A 22,409-nucleotide genomic window follows, 5' to 3' on the forward strand; every position below is an offset into this window, starting at 1 on the left:
AGAAAGATAAATGCTAAACTGAATGCACTCCAAGTTGCTGCCCACTGCATCATCAGCGACTGAAATGATTCTTTTAAAGCATTATGTTTTGAAGTGGTTTGTCACATGAGAATAGGTTCTCTATACAACAGGTGTGGCAACCGATACCTAAAAATAAGATGTGTCTGATACAGGCAAAGAAAATACATCATAAATTCTTTCCTATTTTAAAGAGGGATTCTAGGCTCTTTTTCACAGTCCTCAGGGAGAGGTTGCAAAACCGGTTGTGTGACTATCACTCATCCACTTCCTCCAGCCTAAATAAGCGAAGGCTAGGAGGGAAATATTTGTTAACTATCACATTTGAAGGACTGTTACAGATTTTTTCTTTGTGGGGACGGGAAGGCCACACCAAGTGGCCTCTGAGCTGAATTAGAACTGTCTTCAAGATGTATCACCCACCAGCTGCTTCATTACTGAACTATAGATATCTGTAGGTCATACCTGATGAGCTTTCGGGGGACCTTGCCACATGTCTTTGGAATTTGGAGGCCTGAATCAATATAGACACAGCTGCTTGCGTCATGAGAATCATGAAGGTAGGGATCTTAATGGAACAACAGGGCAACCTGTTTGTTGTTCAGCATAGCAAGAATAGATCAGTTTTTTATGGATCCTATGAGTGTTTCAGAAGGAAAAAATAAAAATCTTGAGACTTTTGCTTGTGTCCTGCTTTAGGACCTATTAATGGCTAAGGGGTTCCTGGCAGTAGGAAGCTGTGGATATTCTATAGGAAATGGGGACAGAGACAGAATTAGAAGACGGAGTCAGTTCATAGCTAAGAACCGAGTGGTGAAAGGATCCCGGAGAACTATGCTTGTCAGTGAGAGCACCAGCATTTACATTACAGCTACACACAAAGCACTGCTAATTAGGAGAGGACACAGAGCAGCAGTGAAAAGTCAAGGAGACTAAGAGCTGGGAAGAGAGGCCTGGCAGAGTACGACAGCACCACTTGTGTCCTGGGATGTGCCAGGGAAGCTTCCTAGCCAAAGGCTATGCAGAAATACAAATGAAGAAATCAGAAAGAAAGGACAAGTTTTAAGCATCTTCCGTGTCCAGAAGACAAAACCATCTTAAGACAACATCAGTAAAGTGATAACTTGGCCCACTCCATTCTCCTCTCTTTGCTTTTGGAGAAGCAGCTAAAATTAGCAAGACTGGGGATGAGGTAGGGAATGAAACAGAAACACAAGGGACAGAAAGAACGGCTTTCCCTGTTTTCTTGATTTCAAGCTTCTTATTGGTGGCAAGATCCCACTGGGAAAGTGGGTACGATACCACTTTAAAGATTTTTTTTTTCCCATTGGTGTGTGTGTGCACGCGTGTGTGTGTCTAAATATATGTTATGCGGGGGGTGTCCATGAGACCAGAAGAGGATATGATATCACCTGGACCTAGAGAGTCATAGGTGATCCTGTAGTGCCTGATGCGGACGCTGGGACTTAAACTTGGGTGCTCTGCAAGAGCAACAGAAGCTCTCAAACACGGAGCCATCTCTAGTTCCAAGACAACTTTAAATCAAGTTCTGGCTTCATTACTTTATGTAGTTGACAGCTACTTCTCCCAGCCCTCCACATCCCTTTCCTTACATCTTAGAAGTTTTAGCTCGGTACAGGATTGCTTGGAAGAGTTTATTCCCCTTGTCTCTTGCAGATAGAAGTAGCAATATGATTAAGTAGTACTTTTCACATTCCTGGTGACTAATCTGTAACTGTAATGGAGCTACTTTTGAGAACACTCTAGGCATGGGTGAGCAAGAAGCCCAAGGGAGGATCCCCTCAGTTTACATGGGAGCCGAGCTGCTGAATTAGGACACATTTGCTACGGAAAAAGCAAAAATCTTAGCGCCGTACCACTGTGGCATTTATTTCTCAGTCACAGATTTGTAAGTTGTCATGAAATGCAAATCTTGAGGCAGGTTGTCTACAAATGTATTTAGCAAGGCCATCTTGACTATGTGCACTATTTGATAGAAGGGTGTGACCCCTTCCTTTTCTGAACACATATAGATTTCAAAACAAGTGGATCTGGATGCTGGAAGATATGGGTCAAGTTCAGCTGTAGCCTACAGCTTGCTCTCATCATCCTGAGGGCCCTCGGATGATCTCAGGAGAGTGCTGCTTCTTTTCCACAGCAGCAGTTGGATCTGGTTTGCAGTTCCTGTCACATGCAAATCCAGTGTTTTCCTCAGAGGCTGCGTCACCACAGAACGCTACTGTCTCCTCAAAAGTTTGAGTTTTGCTTCTGCAAACCCTCTTCTAGATGCCTAAACTGGGCAATCCCCTATTCCCTTGCTTCCCATTCACCCTATACGTCATAAGCATGTCCTGCCCATTTTCTGTATTCTGGGTATTGTGACAACATAACTTGACGAAAGCAACTTAGAATAGGAAGTGTTTGCCACAGCTCACGGTGTCAGGGCACAGTCCACTGCCGTCAGGAAGGCTTGCTGTCAAGAGCAGTTTCAGTTGCGGTAGTTAGTCATGTGACATCCACAGACAGGGAGCAGAGAGAGATACATGCTGATGCTTAGCTTACTTGCTACTGGAAATGTTTTACTAGTACATTTTTATGAATTCTTTGAGAATTTCACACCATCTATCTTGATGCGTCATATTCACCATACCCCACTCACCCTTAACACTCTTCCCAGACTGACCCCTTCTCTATAGCCCCCTACCTCTTGTCTTTTTTTTTAAAGATACTAACTTCCAACAGATGCCTTCATCCTCTAGATCTTACAATATATTTTCACCCCTTCTTCCTGAATGTTGAGGTTTCCTGACCCTTAAGTGTAGGGGATGTGTTGTAAATGTTTTTTAGGAATGGGCGTCCCACAGTCAGTTGATTTCTGCATTTTGACCAGTCATTTTCTACTTTTGATTCTGTCCAGGAGCCTCGTCCATGGAATGGTGCCGTCTACATTCCGGGTGACTCTTCCCTCCAATTAAACGGCTCTGGAATGGTCCACTCACAGATGTGCCTAGAGATGTGTTAGATAGGTAACTCTAAGTCTTGCTATGATAAAATTAAGATTAGCCATTATACTAACCGTGTGGAACACTGAGCTCCACCGTCTTTTCAGCTGCCTAACAATAACCTTTATTTTTGTTTGTTTGTTTGTTTTTCAAGACAGGGTTTCTGTGTGTAGCTTTGGTGCCTGTCCTGGAACTCATACTGTAAACTAGGCTGGCCTTAAACTCACATAGATCTGCTTGCCTCTGCCTCCTGAGTGCTGGGATTAAAGGCAAGCACCACCACTGCCCGGCCTAATAATTACTTTTTATATTAAAGCTTCTGTTGAAATAACCAGGATGATTTGTTTCTTGACATCACTGTGACTAGTTCCCTGGACTAACTTCTATGTAATAACCCCAAAGAACTTCTTGCATGAGATAGTTTCTTTTAATTTTATTAATTTTTAGTGAACATAAGTAGTGGGATTTTAATGAGATTTTGTATATGTATAACATTGTTCCTTGTTGCTATCTACCCTCATCACCTTCCAATGTTCCCTCTCCATGCTTCTGTTGCTCTCCTTCTTCCAAACAAATAGTTCTCCTTTTGCTGTCAAGTCATATACATATACATGCACATGTATAAATATATAGAAGTGTGTATATACAATTAAATCTAGGTTCTGTATATGAGATAGAAAATATAATATTTGTCTATTTTTTCTTTACAATTATCTGTAGTAAGGAGGCCACTATTTAGTTCCCGGCCACTTAGCCCGGAAATAATCATACAGAAACTATATTATTTAAATCACTGCTTGGCCCATTAGCTCTAGCTTCTTATCGGCTATTAATTGAACCCATCTCCATTAATTTGTGTATTGCTTACTGGCAAAGTTTCAGCATGTCTGTCTCTGGCAGAGACTCCATGACTTCTCTCTAAGTCAGCCCTTCTTTCTGCCAGCATTCACTTTAGTTTTCCCGGCCTACCTATATTCTATCCTATTAGGCCAAGGCAGTTTCTTTATTAACCAATGGTATTCACAGCATACAGAGAGGAATCCCACATCAATTTTCTTCTCCCTCATGATTCCTTTAGATCCCTTTCTCACTCCACATAGTCCATTTATTGTCATGTCATATAATGTATATAATGTACACACACATATACACATATACACTTATATCTAGGTTTTATACGAGAACATGCAATATTCATCTCTCTTTTTCCTTATAATTATTTACACCTCCTTTTCCCTTTAGAAGTAGACCCCCCTTCATCCCATATAGTTTCGCTTCTATTTTCATGTTATGTACAATATGCACACATAGACCCTTTAAAATCTAGATCTGCATACAAGAGCAAATACACCCTATCGTCTTTCTGAACTGCTTATTTCAATTAACATGATTCCAGTTTTACCCATTTTCCTGAAAACTTCACATTTCCACATGCCACATTTCTACTCACTCCTCTGTTGATGACCATCTTTGCTGATCCCATGTCTGGGGTGTTGAGAAAAGTACTATAGCAAATGCGAATGTGCAAACATGTCTTTGGTATGTTTAGAGTCCTTGGATGTATATGCAAGAGGGATATATCTAGATCATATGGATGTTCTAGTTCTAGTTGCTTTTCTTTTAAAGATAGAGATATGACACCTCTCCATATGTATGACTCCTATGTCTGCTTATTTATAACACAAAATCCCCTCTCCCCATCCTCCATCTGAGACCAATTTTTTTTTCACGGTCAGAGCATTTTGTTTCCTCAGTAATGGGTGTGTAGAAAACCGAACTGTGTTTATTTGACTATGAAAGACAAGAAAAGAATAAAACGAGAAAATAAGGTATTTGTGTGAAAAACCTGACAGCAATTGTTACCTGTGAAACGCATAGTAACGTGAACTAACAGAATGAAGGAGTCTGTTATTTGTTTTTTGTTTTATTTTGAGACAGGGTTTCTCTGTGTAGCCCTGGCTGTCCTGGAACTTGCTGTGTAGACCAGGCTGGCCTCGAACTCACAGGAGATCTGCCTGCCTCTGCCACCAGATTAAAGCTGTGCACCACCACGCCTACCTGCCGGGTGCCTCAGACTTTCTTTTTTCTACTTTTTTTTGAGACTTTCTAAAGAATGTAGCTGAGCTAGGGAGGAGCAAAGGGCTAGGAAATTCCTGTGAGCGAGCGTCTGTACGCTTTTGTTTGTTTCGAGACAGGGTTTTTCCTGTAGCTTTGGAGCCGGTCCTGGAACTCACTCTGTAGACCAGGCTGGCCTCGAACTCACAGAGATCCTCCTGCCTCTGCCTCCCGAGGGCTGGGATTAGAGGCGCGCGCCAACACCGCTGGGTAAGCGTCTGTGCGTTTCAATTTTGGGAGCTTAGGTGGAATGGCAAGCCTTAAGGATGGCCCTCACTTTGTACCGGATTGTGCCGAGTCTTTTACCGGGTGGCACTCCCAGTTACTCCGCCTCCTCCTCCTCCCCCCGCCTGAGAAAACAGGTAAAACTCTGAGCCCGGATCTCACTTCGCGGGCAGTTCTGGGAAGCGGCAGGCCCACGGTCCCGCGCAGGCGCGGTAAACGTTCCACGTCCGGCCCATTTCCGACGGGGACGAGCATTCGCCCGGGCTCATTTATCACCTTTCCCGTGGGGACCCCGCCCTCTGGTTCCTGTAGGGAAAACCTCGCGAGATCGCTTAGGGCCGGCCCCCCCCAGCGGTGCCATCTTTGTGCCTGGCGAGCGAAGGCGCCCGACGGAAGCCCCGAAGCCCGCAGCTCTCCTGCCTTGCTCTCCCCGAGACCGGATCCAGGAAATACGAGGCGGGCCTCAGTGGGAGGGACGCCGTGAGGGAGGAGGGAGAGGCAAGGGGGCGGCGGCAGCGGCGGCTCACACCGGATCTGCCCTCGGCACGGCGCGTACAGGAGGGGGGTCGGCCGGGGAAGCGGTGCCCGCCCGGACCCCCCGCGGGAGTCAGCTGAGGGTGCGGGGGCCAGGCGGCAGAGCTCGGAGCGACGGCTGGGTCTCGGTGAGTGGCGGCGAGAGGCCCGGCACCTGCCCGAGGCCAAGACTTTGGGGCTGCCCTGGGGTCGTCCTAGTGACCCCGCGCCCACGACATTGGGCGTGTGCGAGACTGCGGGGGTTCAGGGGCTCGGCTTGGCCTCCGGCTGTGAGCAGACACGGGGAAGTACGAGGCTGCGGGAGGTCTGCGCAGGGCCTGTCGTGGCGGCTGCGCCCGCCCGGACGCCCCAAACGCCCCGAGGCCGAGGGGAGAGGGAGTGGCTGCGGGTGTGTGTGGGGGGGGGAGAGGCTTGATTGCCATCAGCCCTCGGGAGAAGGGGAATGATGCCTGGACATCTGCAGAGTGAACCTCTCCGTACAGGTCTCCAGCCTCAGTACGGTGTTCCGGGGACTAGGGCTCGCCAGGACTGAGGCTGCTTCTCTTGAAGGGGCTGGGACTTGTGCACAAGGTTAGTAATAATAGTAATGATTGTTGTGCAGGAGGTTTGCAAATAATTGTTGGCAGGTGGTGAGGAAAGCGAAGACCTCGCCTTCGTTTGACGATGACATTAAGCAGCCCTCCGAGGTCCAGCAAGAGATTCGAGTTGTTCCTAGTTGGAGGCTTAGGGTTTAGTGCCGTGTACCTGCTTAGAAAGTACAGTAAGTAGGATGGGTGGAGGCGAGGTGTAGACAAGGTAAAGGAGAAAGTAAGTTGCACAATAAAGAACCAAAAGTTCGTACTCTCGATGAGTCGGAAGATCAAGCATTGTCTGTACTGAAGCCTAGCGCTTAGATTTTTGTTTTTCTTTTGAGAAAAATTCCTGACAAGACAGGGCTCTTCAGTTATGCTCTTCACTAACGTTTGTCAGTTTGCGCCATGTCTTTACTTGTGAGTTTGTAAAAGGAAAGGAAGGAATCGTGTGAACTGAGCTGGCTCTGTACCCTTGCATGGGGTGGGGGAAGTTTCCTTTTTGCTTTACGAATGATTTGTAGAGCTATAAAAGAATATGCATAAAAAGAAAACATGATCAAGAAGGCTTATTTTTAATGGACATTTAACTGTGTCATGTTCAATTACAGAGTACATCATTTCTTATGGTAATTCCCCCTCCCTGCAATGGACACTAGAAAAATGCAAGTACTCCTTAAATTCTCCACATACATAGTTTTAAATCAGTGTGTTATATGAATTTCTACAGGTCTAGAAGTCTCCCTCCCCTTTGGCCTAGAATTGGCCTAATCAAGGCAAAGTTGACTTTAGTGAAGGTAGATATTAAATATACAATTGCCATGGTTACATTTGACAGAGCTTAGTGAATGTTCAATCACGCCGAATTTTCTTCTGTTTATCTGACACATTCTTTTCTTTAATTGCAGACCACCCTGTACAGTTTGTGTGGAAGCAAACCGAGTTACCATTGAGTATATACAGTCACTGGACTTGCTGGGCAGTGTGCGTTTCAGTGTAATCCTCAGAGTTGCTCTGTGCTAAGAAAATGTCGCTGCTATCAGATAACGACATCTACCTCCAGTCTTCTGGAGTTTGCACAGCTGAGGTTGTCTAGTGAGCACGGGGCAGTGCTGGAACTCAGAGCCATGTGCGTCTGGTTCGAGACTGCTTTTTCCACATGGTCTGTATGTGTTGATGTGCAGACACGAGTTAACTGAGAATGCAAAGTTTTGTTGTAAAGAAACCATTCGATTCTGTTGAAGATTGTCGGGTGTCCTTAACAAAAGATAATCTCGGGAATTTTTTTCATTTGTGATGTATTCATTTTCTAGACAGAGGTGCAGTTTGAGTTGATGAGTAAAGATTGATTCCAAATAGCTAATAGTGACCTATACCTGAAATTCATGTTTTTGGTAACCTCGCCTTCTGTTCAGCATACCTAGGATGTCATACCTCAAAGAGTAAATGTTTTATTTACTCCAATCTTAAATCCTATTTAAAATTGCAGTACTAAAGTAAAACAGGAGCATATTTATAGGGGCCTCACTCTGCTTTGCAGGAGTTTTATGGTAACACACGGTTCAATTTTGCTTTTCTTCTTTTCATGTAGTTTCAAAGTTTTACAGTTAGATTGTGTTTTGCAGAAAATGGGGTCAATACTAAGACAAGCAACAGCATCTCTTATGGGCCTAGTGATGGACAGAGTTTAGATATCCCAGAGCAGTGCGTGTCTGCGCTGTCGGTGAAATCACGGGGACATTTTGCAGAGGTGTCGGGGCGGTGGAGGCATTACTCTTGGCTCCTGCTGGTCTCTGCTGATGGATCTCTCATGTGCTGTTGAGCTCATCCGTCCTAGCTCTTATCTCTGTTCAAGAGAGAGGCCCCACATCTGGGTAGAGTTCAACTGGAAGAACAGCCAGGCAAGTTGGGGGGTGGGGTCAGCAGGAAGATGACACCTAAGTGGTGCTCATCCTCCAGCAGGTCATTTGGTCAGAGTTAACCATGTGGTTATCTTTGACTGGAAAGCCTAGAAATGCTGAGAGGGTTTGCTGCTTCATTGTTAGAGATGTAAACTGTTTTAGGAGTGGAGCAGCACTGGCTCTTGGACATGGAAAAAGGATTTCTGTGTTACTCAGTGTATATCTGGGTATGTGGAGTGTGGGGTTGTTTTAAATAACACCTTACAATCTTGACAGATAATCTTTGGGCTGAAGGAACAAGTTTTTAATTATAGTTGTACTCCGAAGAAAGAGTTAAATATACTTTACTTGGGAAGGGAATTACTCCTGGTATTTGGCCTATTAGAGTGGAAAATATTGATAAATGATAAAGCCTACCAAATAAACAGAAAGCAGTGCTGACATGATTTGCATGATCACTATGCAAAAAAAGTACACCAGAAAATTGTATGTCTCTAGAAGTTTATTTTTATACCTTTGACATAACCCTATATTAATATCCTAACCATAATTATTCATTTATCTAAAAGTGAAATGGATGTAATGAAATACTTGGAACTGTCAAACTGAATCCTAAATATTTAAGAGCATTTTATACTTTAATTAATTGAGATCTCTATTAGATTACTACCCACATCTCCAAAATTTCACTTTTCTTCCTACTTAAAATCTCTCAGCTTATATTCCTTCCTCTCTTATGCTGTTCCTGCCCCTCCCTGGGTCTTTCCTTTAGCTCCCAGCTGACGCTGGAGTCTTTTGCAGTGTTCATGAAGAGTGAAGAGGGCTTCAAAGCCTTTATGTCCATCCTCTGGTCTGAATTCTTTTGCCCTAGCAGGTCAAGAGGAATGCACTTAAGACCCCATGGCCCACTAGATTGTGTCTTAAAAAGGAGAATGAGAATAACGGACGAAGTGAGGGAGCCAGTGCAAGACTCTTGCTCTGGCTTCTCGTCTCTCTTCTCCTTAAGAGTCAAGAAGCTAAGTTTGTAGAAGCCAGTGGGCAGTGTTCCGTCATTCTCTCCATTACCCACCCCACTCTCATCCTCTGTAGTCCTTCCTTTCAGCTGTTGTCTCAACTTCATCCGTCTCTTCACTAGGTTTCACCGTATTCATCTCTGATCTCTCCCCTACCCCCCAGCTCTGACTTCTGTCCTTATTTCATGCCCTTTCTCCTGCTCTGCTTTGATCAGATCTTAAGGAAGCTCAGACTTTCCTCAGTGAGGGAAGATTTCCTTCTATTTCCCGAACTTAATAGGGCGGAGTGGGTTGGCTTGTTACTGAGTTGGAATGCTAAATGGATTTTCCTATAGAACCATTGCCCACAGAGCTTGGTGGCTTGTGTACTTCTGTTACCTTATGGATGTTTAGGTTTTCCTGGATTGCTTTAGAAATGTAGTGCCTTAGTCTTGGTTTCCCGTGAAGCCCATGGCTGAAGTTCAAATAGATGATTTGAAAACACAGCGAGGCAGGTGTACATAGGAACTTAAAGTAGTTGTGACAGAATGCACAAGACTTGTACAAGCCCAGACTTCTCTCAGCTTAGTGAGGGGATCTGGGCATAAAAGTTACTGCAGTTCTTAGCTGCTTGGAAAAAGAGAGTTATTTTTCTCTAACAGTGTGGACCCTGGTAAGCGGACCACACCAGTGGAAAGACACACATCCAAGAATATTTGGGCAGCACAAATTTGTTCTGATTTTTTTTAAAAGAACATGAAGTTGGGAAGGATGGGGAATCTGGGAAGAGTTGGTGGAAGGAAAGTGAGTATGACTGAAATACATTGTGTGAAAATATAAAAAAAGTAATAAAACATTAGTTCCAGAAACTTATGGAGGTTACCTGCTTTTTGTTACTTAGTGAGAATAGTAGATAACCCACTTTTGGCTGTCCAAATTTAGTCCAGTTATGTTGGTGAGATGGCTCTTTCAGGAAATAAACTGATAGTTTTTAACTTTTATTTATTTTATGTGTGTTGGTGATTTGCCTGCATATATCTGCATCACATGCATGAGTTGCATACCGTTGTGAGCCACCACGTGGGTACTAGGAATGAAATCTGGGTCCTCTGGAAGAACTGTCACTGCTCTCACCCATCAGGCCATCTCTCCAGCTGTGATAAAGAGTTTTTTAAGTCTGTGTCTTTTAAAATATTTATGCATATGGGTGTTTTGCCAGCATGTATGTCTGTGCACCACCTGCCCAAGTAGACAAGATGAGGCTATGAGGCCCTGGGAGTAGAGTTCTAGAAAGTTAGATGCCTTCTGGCTTCTAGGAATTGAACTTGAGTCCCCTGGAAGAACAGCTGTGTTATTAACCATGGAGCCATCTTTCTAGCCTCCTGATAGGGTCTTTTAGATTTTCAGTGAAAATTTTCTGAATTTTGGTACACATTTTGAAATAACACATATATTTGTTCTATCTCAGGTTAGTGTTTGTCATTAAAGCAGATCGTATTGTGGTGTTAGAGCAACAGAGTTCTAGTTTGTTATGAAAGGAATATCTTGTTCATGCTGTTTTTTGCTGATGCTGTGAAACTTTTCAAAGGTACTGTCCATCTTGCTGTTATTTACTCTAGTTTACTTAGTGGTTAACTTGGACAGTGTGTTTTACCTGAAGATTTTAAAGGTTTACTAATTTGTTGTGATAATAGTGTTATTGGCTGTGATATTCAGACAATTCAATGAGGGACTTCAAAGTGAGAAAAGCAGAGCCAAATTTATTTTATACTTGTTCTCTGTAAAGGTATTTAATCTTAGCTTGCTTGAAGGAAATTGTCCCAATAAAAGGCACAATAATGCTTTAAGGGTTGCTCCAGGCCATTCTTGTTTGAAAACTGAATTTCAATTTGTACCCTCTGTTCATTTTAAGTTTACCAAATTCTCTAATTACATACAGAGTATGATAGCTTAAAAAACATCTCTGCAGGCAAAATTCTGAAACAACTAGATCTTTTGACACAGACTAGCTCTGTGTTTTGGGGCAAATTGCTTAATCTCTGACCTGTTTCTTCAGTTTTGAAATGAGGATAATGTGGTATTTACCTCGTGAGGATTAAATCGGCCAGAGGATATATTATATTTAAAGCATGACTAGCGGTAGTAAATGCACAAAAGAATTGTTTTTATTACTAACATTGTCATGGTCATTAATACTTGAGTTTCCTTCTGAGATGATATCCTTTTTATTGTGGTGGAGTAGCTGTAAAAGATGTCTTTACTTCCTTGATAGTAACACTTAAAGCCAAAGCTTATTGAGAGGCCCAGTCTAAATGTATAGTAACTGCCAGATCCACCGACAATTGTGCATAGTTCAGAAAACCCGTAGAATATTAAGATTTTTTTCTGCAGCCCTATTTCTGTCATGGAAAGTATAAAGAACTAAGCCTCTATGATGTATGAGTAAAATAGGATTGAATAACTAGTTTCTTTATTAAAATTTAGTGATATTGGCATCTATAAAGCTAGAGTCTGTAGAGAGGGAGCCTAATTTCTATAAGGTCTATAAAGACTTCTTTTAAAATTGAAATAAACACCACTTTCCCACAGGAAAAAAAATGTATATAGTGTTGTGCTTCTCAGAGTAGTTCAGTGTATCTGAATTTGAATATTGATAGTCCTGTAAAACTAACTTGTCTGTGACAGTGTATCAGCAAAACCATGCAGACAGAACATCAGGTACCAGAAGATTATGAACGTAGCCTTGCTGAAAAGGCAGTGGCTCCTCCCTCCGCACGAGCAGCAAAGACTCACCATGCCTTGAGGAAAAGCTTGCTTTTCTGGTGGAGGTTGAGGATAGGGTGAGTAGTGGCAAGAGCCATTTTCTGGCTGGTGTTCTCAAAAGACTGTTCTGCCTAGTAAAGTGTTTCTGACCATGCTCTGTGCTGCTAGAGTGCCTGCCTTCCAATCTCCTCTCTACAGTACACGTAAAGGAGCACTCTCACGAGGTTTGTATCAGTAATGGGTGTAATGCGTAAACCTTATCTTGCTTGAAGGTGGGTCTGTAAGAAATGTTACCCACTCATCTTTATTGTTGGAGAATGTCCAGAACACCTAGATATATACTTGGTTGTCTGTTGCCTGTCTCTATGTACCTTAAATAGGATTCTTTTCTCCCACCTAAAAGTAGGATCTTGTCTTCTTTCCACAAAGGAACAGTTTTAGACTTTTCACTTTTTTTCTATCTAAATTGGGATGATTTTTGTTTTGTTATGGCCTTTTGGGTTTGATTGTATAATGTTAGGAAATAGCTAGCTTGCTTTTAGATTTCCACCTTGTTGCCACCCCAGCCTACTGCCAGTGGCTGGTTTTGTAAAGGACCAGATAAACTCAGCTGGATCTCAGCACCTGTCTGTAGCAAAGCAGTGCTTTATAAACCCTCGTCCTTCCTTATCTAATAACCAGGAATCTCGTGGCAGTATTTTAAGTGTTTTAGGACACACATGGAAAGGTATGGCTTTCCCTGGTGCACAGATAAAAAAGAGATTCTCTTGGAGTTCCAGGCCAAATAATAAGCAAACAAACAAAATAGTATGGACTGGAGAGATGGCCCATTAGGTGAAGCATTTGCCTTGCCAGTGTGAGGACCTATAAGCACAGATTTCAAAGCCATGTAAAGCTGGGTGCCAAGCTAGCAGGTAGTTGGGTAGGTAAAAGCTCTTGCCGTGTAAGCCTGATCACCTGAGTTTGGTTTCCCAGACCCATGCAAAGGTAGAAGGAAAGAACCAACTACAGAGTGGTTTCTTACCTTCCCAAGCATGCTCTAACATGCATACTCCCCCCAATAATAAATAAATAAATCAAAAGATTTGAAAGGTCTGGTTTATAGCCTCACATCACCTTAAGTGAATGTGGAAAGTTGCTTGTGTCAATTGAGGTATAAATTTCTCTTTTTTAGTAACTTTTGCAAAGCCATAAATATTTGCTTTGAAACAACTTTAGACTTAAAATTGCAGAGATAAAAGAATAGCCAGGCTACAGTCCACTGTTCCAGGGAAGCCAGGTAGCAGGAAGGAAACATGGATTGCCCTGGGAAGGGGAATAGATGAGATCACCTGGGTAAACAGGTGGGGAGATGTGTGTGGGGATGGGAGCGTCAGGGATTGGGTTGGTAAAAAAAGAAATAAAAAGTTCAAATTGCAGAGATAGTATAAATTTCCCATATACTCTTCATCCAAACCTGTTATATTTATCAAAAAAGACTATATTAGTTTTATCCAAACTGCAGTTTAATTTTTATCATTTATCCCCTACTACTACCGTTTTTCTGTTCCAAAATATGTTGCATTTTGTCATTAAATTGGTTAATTTTTTTACATGGATTTATTTCTTTTGGGTGTGCGTGAACAGCACAGCATTTGTGTAGAGAACAGAGGACAACACGTGGGGCTTCTTAATCTTCTTCCCATATGTGAGTCACTGAGATTGAATTGAGAGCGTCGAGAAGAGTGGGAGTACTTTTACCCACTGAAGCATTTCACTGGCCCCCATTTGTAATTATTTGCATTTATGTCATTGGCATATCCATTTTATTAGTTAAAAAATCTGTTGCCATAAAACTGTTTTCTGATTTATTCTTCAGTTTTATGCAGGTCCTCAAAGGCCAGGTGGTTCCTCTATGGCTAGCAAAGCCAGAGATTCATCTTGGCATTAAACTTTAATGCTTGAAATGACAGGTGAGAGTCCTGTGATAATGAAAAGAATCCTGTTAGGTATGTAGTTGAGACTATGCACTTTTATAATTTAAAATTATTTCCACACGATCAAATGGGCTATTTATATTGTTAATGTTTGATCATCTTAGCCTCAGAGTGATAAGACATTCTTTTAAAATTATAAGCGTTTTTAGTTGTGAACATAATTGTAAATTAGGATGAAGTGGAGAACTTAGCTATTTAGAAGTGATGATTTAATAAGAAATTAGTGTAATCATTTAATGTCAGTAAAGTAACACACTTTATTGTTTATATGAGCTTTTAGAAAACCCTTGGTTTTAATTTGTGGCCATGATTGATTTTTTTAACTTTGTTTTTTCAAGGATGCCATATGTGGAGATTCCTTTATTCTGAATTTTCATATGTCCTTTAAGCTTGATGTCAAAGTCATCATAGTGTAAACAGAAAGTTATCTGGTAGGCTGCACATCATGGACTTTACTATAGAAAGTCTTATCTTTTCTGCCACAGAAATAACTTTTGGCTGTTAGTCATGGGTGGCAAAGAAAATAATTTGGGGTTGGCTAGATGAAATTGTTTCAAATGAATATGATGTCTATTGAGAGACACTCTGAGTAAATTCTCTTAGTATGTAGACCTTAGCAAGTTGGTAAGGGTAAATGTTATTTAGTAATTTCATCTGCTTATCACCTTGGACAAATTATCTAACTTTAAAGGATCTTGGTTTCTTTATTTATAAAATAGGGGGATTTGACTAGCTCTATCAGTCCATTAACTTCCAAATTTTTTTAAAAAATACTTAAACAGAAAGCTGCAAGATAGTTCTAGATCTTTATAATTCAAACTGTGACTGTAATTAGACAGAAGCCAATTTATCCTGTTGGAGTCACATAATTTCCAGCTAACACTGAGAGTCACTTATTTTGACATGTGTGGATTGTTTTGGTTATTACCATATTACTTTTGAAATGATAGTTATTAGAATTTTGTACTTTGGGGCTGGAGAGATGGCTCAACGGTTTAAGACCACTGGCTACTCTTCCAGAGGTTCTGAGTTCAATTCCCAGCACCCACATGGTGGCTCATAACCATCTGTAGCAGGCAGGATCTGATCCCCTCTTCTGGCCTGCAGGCATACATGCAGGCAGAATAGTATATACATAAAAAATAAACAATAAAAAAGAATTTTGTACTTTGATCTGAAGCACTCAAGTTCAAGATTTTTTGCTTTCATAATCCTTAAATAATTTTTAATTCATTCAACACTTAAAAACTAAAAAACTTTTTAGCTAGCTTTAATAGAAAGTACACAGTATCCATAGTACACAGCTCAGTGAATTTCCATTAGTCAAGCACACATTCATGTATCAGCCCCTATTGAGGATCTTTTTTTTAATTATATATAACTTTATTTTTTTTCTCATTTTTTTATTAAAAATTTCCATCTCCTCCCCCCCCTCCTCCCCCTTCCCTCCCCTCCCTTCCACCCATACCCCCACTCCGCCCCTCTCCAAGCCAAAGAGCCATCAGGGTTCCCTTCACTATGTTAAGTCCAAGGTCCTCCCAACTCCCCCTAAGTCCAGGAAGGTGAGCAACCAAACTGACAAGGCTCACAGTGAGCCTGTCCATGCTGTAGAGTTCATGCTCATTGCCGTTGTCCTTGGTTTCTCCTATTGAGGATCTTAAACAACTGAAATCTCGCCTGCCTCAGCATACCACCTGCCTGACTTTTACCACCGCAGACCGATTTTGCCTATATTGTACTTTATTGGAATGGAATCAGGTTGTATTCTTCCTGGCAGATTTCTTTGGAGTAAAATAGTGAATGTAAAATCTGTGCAGTTGTAGTCTCATTACTGGATATGTCCTTGTATGAATGGATATATCACTAGTTATTGCCACTGGATATTGTTGAAGTACTCGTGTTTGAGAGAGTCTTGGTGGTCTTGGCAGAAGTAGATTTCTTAAATCAGGTGTGTTTCATTGATGATCATTTCTCTTAGTTCTAAGATTACAGGAGGAGTGAGAGCTAGTTTCTTGAAACAGGAGCATTTAATTATTTTGTTGCTTTTGAGACAGAGTCTTACTATGTAGCTCTGGCAGGCCTGGAACTCACAGAGATCCACTTCTCTCTGCCTTCCCAGGACTTGGATTAGAGGTGAGCACCACCACTCCCAACTTAATATGCTTTTAAAAGATAAAAAAGCTTTTTATTATGCAAATCTCAGGGAGAATATCAGTATTTTTGTTAAATGTGCTAGTTAGAGGTTTATGCTTTCATAACTCTTAAGTACAATTCCTTCCAAAAGCATCATACACACCTTGTCTCTTGTCCCTTGCTCTTTTCTAGGAGTTCATTACATGCTGCAAAATGAGCCCCTGCTGGTTACAAATGCATTCTGCCACTGTGTGATATGCTCTTCCATTTTTCATGAGTCTTTTCAGAAATAAAGGTTCTCACTTTTAATGTAATTAGTATTTCCCTTATGTTTAAAGTAGACAGATTTCAGTTTAAAGCATCTTTTACTTACCCATGATTGTAGGGATATTTTCTCTCATCTGGAAGCCTTGCAGCTTTGGTGTTCACACAAAGATCCAGTGATGACCTGAAATTGATTGTCTGTCCTTTTCTCTGCATGGATAGCAAGATGTCCTAGCACATGGATTTCCATACTCCTGAGAAGTATTAAATGTGCATATGTCTTTTGGTTTGGTTGCTATGGTCTGTTCTGTTTGTATCCTTGTTCTGACCCCACATTGGCCTTGTTTATGATGGCTTCATAGTAAGTCTCGATAGTCAGTAGAACAAGTTCTTCCACCTTGTCCTCAGAACATCTTGCCTGTTCTCAGCCCTTTGCACATTTATATGAATTTTAGTATCATGTTACATAGACAAACATGCATATGCATTCACAGTCTGTTAGTGCCATGTTTGTGATTGTGTGGACCCCAAAGAACATTTTGTGAAGAAATGACATCTTGGTTTTCAGTTTTATGAGCATAGAACATTACTCGATTTATTTTTTCTCTATGGTATTTATAATATTCTCCCAAAACTTTTATTCTTAGATATTTGATATTTTCATGTTACTATATGTAAGTCCTTATGGACTTCATTTTGTTTATATTTTTATACTGACCTTATATATAACCATTGTGTTAAACTTTTATCACCTTTAGTACTTATCTTTTACTAGGTTTTGATTCATTTCTCAAAAAAAACATTTAACAGTTCTGCACTAACTAAGGTACTTGCTTTTAACCTTTTTCCTAGCTTTTCTTTAATAAGGAAGTTTTGGTCTGTTCTTAGATTGAGAAGCATTTATATTACGAGTGATGGGATCTTATCAGGTGCTCTTCCTGGTAAAAATAACCATATCATTTTGTTTTTCAAATCAAATTTATTGATAACCAGTTGCAAAATCAATTTTACAACCCAGCCAGGTTAGCAAAACATTTTTCTTTTATATTACTTGGAAATTTTAGATCTTTGTTCATGAGCAAAATTGCCTTGGATTAACAGGCTTTTTGTTTTCTTGTCAGATTTTGATAGTTTTATAAGATGAATTAAGGAGTATACCTTTTTTAATTCTCCATAGGAGTTTTACAAATTGTTTGTCTGTTTGTTTATAGCCATTTAGATACGGAGTTTTCTTTATCCGAAACTTCAGTCATGAGGTCAATTTTAAAAACTGTTTAGGTAGGGATTGGGAACCATCTTGGTAGAGTGCTTGAGTAATATACATGAAACCCTCCATTCAGTCACCAGTAGTACATAACTGAGACTGATACTTCATGCCTGGAATCCCTCACGTAGTGGGGGCAGGAGGGCTGCTGGAGTTCAAGGCCATTCCGGCTCCACAGTGACTGCCAAGTGAACCAGGGCTACATGTCACAATCCTTTTTGAAAGAAAATAAAGAGTGAATAAATGAAAATTTTAAATAATTATTTTAGTATTCTTCAGACTCATTTCTTACTACTGTTTTTGGTAAAATTTTTCAATTTCATCTGAATCTATATATGTTTTGGCATTATATTTAATTTATAAAAAATCTTTTTAAAAAGATGTGTTATGATTGTTTGCCATTATATATGCATGCCATATCCATGCCTGATACCCTTGGAGTGTAGTTGGAATTTTTTTGGGTCACCAACCAGCTCCCAAATAAAGACACTAAGACTTATTATTAATTATTATGAATGCTGGACACTAGCTTACGCTTGTCCCATGAGCTCTTTTAACTTACTTTAACCTGTTTCTATTTAATCTATGTTTTTGCCTCGGGGCCTTTTACCTTTCATTCTGTATGTCCTGCTTCCTCCATGGCTGGCTGGCCCCTGGCATTTCCCTGTAGTTTCTCTCTTTTTTTCTTTCTGAACCTAAATTCCTCTTGTTTACTCTCCCTGCCCAGAAATTCCGCCTATACCTCCTCCCTCACTAATGGGCATTCAGTTTTTTATTAGACCAATCAGGTTTCATAGTTAGGCAAGGTAAAACAGCAACACATCTTTACATAGTTAAACAAATATTCCTCAGCAATGGAGGCCAGAAGAGGATGTTGATGCCCCTGGTACTGGAGTTACAGACATGCCACGTGGCTGTTAGAAATCAAACCAGGGTACTCTCCAAGAGCAGCAAATGAGCCATCTCTCACGCCCCTTGCGTTGTATTTAAGACCTCATTGGGAAGCTGATCTGGAGGTTGAAACAAATGCATTCTTAATTGAAAGCCAGCCTAGGCTATTATAGGTAGATCCCATCTTCAGAAAACAGGAAGATATCCCTACTCAGAAAAACTCATGTAAGTTATATGTAGCCTTTCGTTACTGGCCTCTCAGAAAATGTTATCAGGTTACATGTAGGCTTTTGTTCCTGGTCTCTTTGACTTAGCAAAATGTTCTCAACATTCATTTACGTATAACATGTGCCATTATTTTATTTCTTTTTATTGCCAAATAATTGCTATTATATGCATATATTATGTTTTTTATTCACCAATTAATAGACATGGGCTATTCTCCTTTTAGACCTTAATGAATAATCTTGCTACGTACTGTACACACTTCTGCTTAAACATTTATTTCTTTTGACCCTTTATTCTTGAAACTGGGTATATGTTTTTTCCATCTTTATCATTAAAAATAGTATGTGTATTTGTGTGTGCGGGGGTGGCTGTGCATGTGCCATGGTATATGTGTCAGAGGACAACTTGAGAGCTTTTCTTATACTATGTGGATCTTGAACACAGGTTGGCAGGTATGGCAATAAGGTGAGCTATCTCAACCACATTGTTTTTACTAATTTTTGAAATTAGCATACAAAGTAATGGGTTTTATGTATGCTACTATTTATTCTGTCCATCTTCCCCATTGCCTTTCCTATCCCATCTTCTGCACCTTTCTTGTTGACTGCTTTCCTCCCCATGTCACATATATTCTGCCATCCTTTCTTGTCTTACTTTCTCTTGCCATTCCTCTCCCTATACACTCTTTTCTGTGGTTTTTCTGTACAGTAGTCTATGTATGTCCATTGATCAAGTTTCTTAATTGTGTACTATTAGTACTAATTTCTTTAGTTTTTTTCTTTCAACCACTGAGAAACATACCTGAAAATCTACCAGCATGATGTTATATGACCATTTAACCTAGTAGACTTTTCTTCTTTTTGTGTGTAATGTGAAACCATATTATTGTAAAGTTGTTATAAATTTAGTTTGTTGTATTTTAACTAATTAGCTGGGTGTGGTGACATAAGCATTTAATCCCAGCACTTGGGAGTCAGAAGCAGGTGGATTCTGAGTTTAAGATCAAGTTCTGCTCTTCAGAGTGAGTTCCAGGGCAGCCAGAGTTGTACAGAGAAATTCTGTCTTGAAAAACAAAAAAAAAATGTATGAATATATGGAATGTGCATATGTGTGTGTGAGTGTGTGGGCACGTGCGCACGCGCACCTGACAACTTTTTCGTTCTTTCCTTTCACTGTGGGCTGTGTCAAGCTTGTGCTGGAAATACTTCTACCCAGTTGAACCATCTCTCTGGCCCTGAAATTCATTCTTTTTAAAAATTTCATATGTGGATACTTTATAAAGCCACTGAGATTCAATCATTTTAATTTTTTAAAAATTTGATATATGGGTACTGTATTTACAGTCCCTGAGATTTCATTCTTGATGGACATTTTATCCAGAGTGTTATTCTAGGCTGGTAGTTACTGTCTGCTCTTTGGAGATACAGTTTTTAAGTTTTTTTCCTCAAGAATAAAGCCTTTACCAAATGATTGGTTTCTTCGAAAGCAGCCTCTTACCCTTAAGGATGCTTTTTATATTGTTTTTCCTCTGTGGGTTCTTTAACCAGTAATTTTTTGAAATCGTTAAGTATGAGGTTTGACATCTCTCATTTTTGGAAACTTTTCAGTCATGCACATAATGCTTCTACTTCATTCTGTCCTGTCTGGGATTTTAATGAATTCTGGGCTACTAAACCACCACTTACTTTGTTACTCACCCCTTTTCATTCTGATATACTTCCCTGAGTCTTTTAATTCACACTTGTGTAGTATCCATCACCCTTGGTATTTCATGAATTAATTTCAATTTTTGCACTTTTGGTAACAGTTGCTTTTCTTTTAAGAATCTATAGTCATTTAATGCATATTATTGTTTGTAGCAACCATGCTCCATCCATGTATACAGTGGATATCCCCTAAGATTATATTGCATAGTAATGCCATAGACTTGTTACCTTATCTTTTATGATGTCTGCATAGTGATTCCTTTCTTAAAACCTCTCCTTGTCTTTAGGTGTAGCATAAAGACCTATTTTCCTACTTTTTATGGCTTCAGTGTTGTTGCTGAGATTATTTTTTTTAATATACGAAGCATATATTACAACCTGTAGGCCAATATTGCTAGTAAGTGTAGCCACTGTGAATATGTTCTGGCATGTTTTGTTGTGCCAGCAGTGGTGGTGATAGTAGTTGTTATTCCTATGGTTTTGATCATTTCCTGTGCTTGGTTTTTCTTTACATTTATTCTGGACATTGTATTTGAAAATTATTTGAGAAATCATTTGAAATCAAAGGTGATAATATTTCAGAAAAGCGTGCGTGCGTGCGTGCGTGCGTGCGTGTGTGTGGTTGTGAATTTGCTTTAGCAAATCCAGATACTGCCTAATCAAATTTCAGGTATTGTTTCTTTTCTTTTGATGCTACCATCAAAAGAAAGTACTAGTATTAGGGATTTAACTTAAGCCTTGTGCATGCTAGGCAAGCATTCTAATGCTGAGTGAGTCAGAAGACTCAAGACTACATTGTATCCAGTGATTAATTTCTAATTTACATTCATGTCTAAAGTGCTGGTTGCAAACTGAAGGTGGGAAAAGAACATAAAGCACTTTCATGGATGTGGCCTATCAGGCTGCCAGGTAAAGTTGAACTTCTAACTTTATCTTCCAAATTCCCCATTTTCCTAGATCTTAAAGTACTTTCCTGATAGGTCTTTGAACCTCTAAGAAAAGCCATTTTTAATTGTGTTGTCTAACTCGATTACTTATGGTGGGAGGGATGATTCAAATAACCCAGTATCTTAAAAGGCTTAAAAGGCTTTTGATAGTGTCTTCACAGGCAGAGTTTACTTATGATTTTCTTTTTTCCAAGACCGCATGCTATTTTCCTAGTTGTATATAAGCTTTGTTTTTAAATAGCTGTACTCATATGTATAATTATGTAATTTTTATTCAAAAGTTACCATACTCTATATGTATAAATATAACCGAATTATTTCCTGACTGTTGAGCAGCCGTTTTACCCCTGGCAGTTCCTTATCCCTAGCAACAGATGTTTATTGTATTAACATTTTAGTTAAGCATAGTATCTGGAATGATTATCAGAATGTGAAATTCCTTTTGATTGCTGTTGAAATTGAGATCCTAATAGCAATCAGTTTTTATTACTTTCCTGGAGAAAATACTATCCTAGTTTCCCTTTTTCCTTGACTTGTTATTGTACCTGTATGTGGGCATAATATACATCTGCTTTTGAGATAGGAGATTCTGGGAGTCTTTGGTTTGCTACTGAATGAGCACTCAACACAGTGAATAAATGTGGCACATTGCCAATCCCAACCCCATTTTATGTATATTAATTCCCACAGTAAGCCTTTGAGGTTAGTATCTAACTAGGTATGGTATTAAGCCAAGGGTTAGGAAACTGCTGCCAGAGAGAGCTTAACTTGTCTGTGGCCCTACACCTGGAAAATGCTGTATGTTGTTTTTATTAGTACACATTTTTTTTGCTACTATGGCCTTGAGATGCACACAGACTTCAAAGTTTTATCATTTTGTG

General features: G+C 40.2%; 1 protein-coding gene across 16 annotated transcripts in view; it reads left to right on the forward strand.

The window, feature by feature from the left end:
• The first annotated feature begins 5,843 nt into the window (after positions 1-5,843).
• Positions 5,844-22,409, forward strand: part of Tab3 (TGF-beta activated kinase 1 (MAP3K7) binding protein 3) — a 61,972-nt gene continuing 45,406 nt past the window's right edge. For 9 of the 16 annotated variants that reach the window (XM_038316690.2, XM_038316695.2, XM_038316697.2 and 6 more), the window contains exons 1-2: positions 5,844-6,022; positions 6,377-6,464. The gene's annotated coding sequence lies outside the window, so the exon portion shown is untranslated. Of the gene's footprint in view, positions 6,023-6,376; positions 6,465-12,176; positions 12,197-14,054; positions 14,072-22,409 lie in introns of those variants that run through there. The other 7 variants (XM_038316691.2, XM_038316687.2, XM_038316696.2 and 4 more) reach the window with 3 other exon arrangements.

Source organism: Arvicola amphibius, chromosome X (genome assembly GCF_903992535.2).
Source record: "Arvicola amphibius chromosome X, mArvAmp1.2, whole genome shotgun sequence".
In the NCBI taxonomy this organism is placed as follows: domain Eukaryota; kingdom Metazoa; phylum Chordata; class Mammalia; order Rodentia; family Cricetidae; genus Arvicola; species Arvicola amphibius.